Raw genomic sequence first — 231 nt, 5'->3', positions numbered from 1 at the left:
TTCCTTGTCATATACTTCTTATTGTATTGATGTTAATGAGCATATAAATCACAACAACCTAATTACGGACTATAACTTATTCAATTAACAAAAACCTGTTCGGTTTGGCTAATGACCTAATCATTCAATGAAAGCATATGTGTTATTTTAATTGAATTTGCAGCAAACTCCCACTGGTAACACCCACGAACGGCACTAGCACTGATCATAAAGCCATACCTCAGGTCATCT

Source organism: Engystomops pustulosus, chromosome 1 (genome assembly GCF_040894005.1).
Source record: "Engystomops pustulosus chromosome 1, aEngPut4.maternal, whole genome shotgun sequence".
NCBI lineage: Eukaryota > Metazoa > Chordata > Amphibia > Anura > Leptodactylidae > Engystomops > Engystomops pustulosus.
This window is presented reverse-complemented; position numbering follows the sequence as displayed.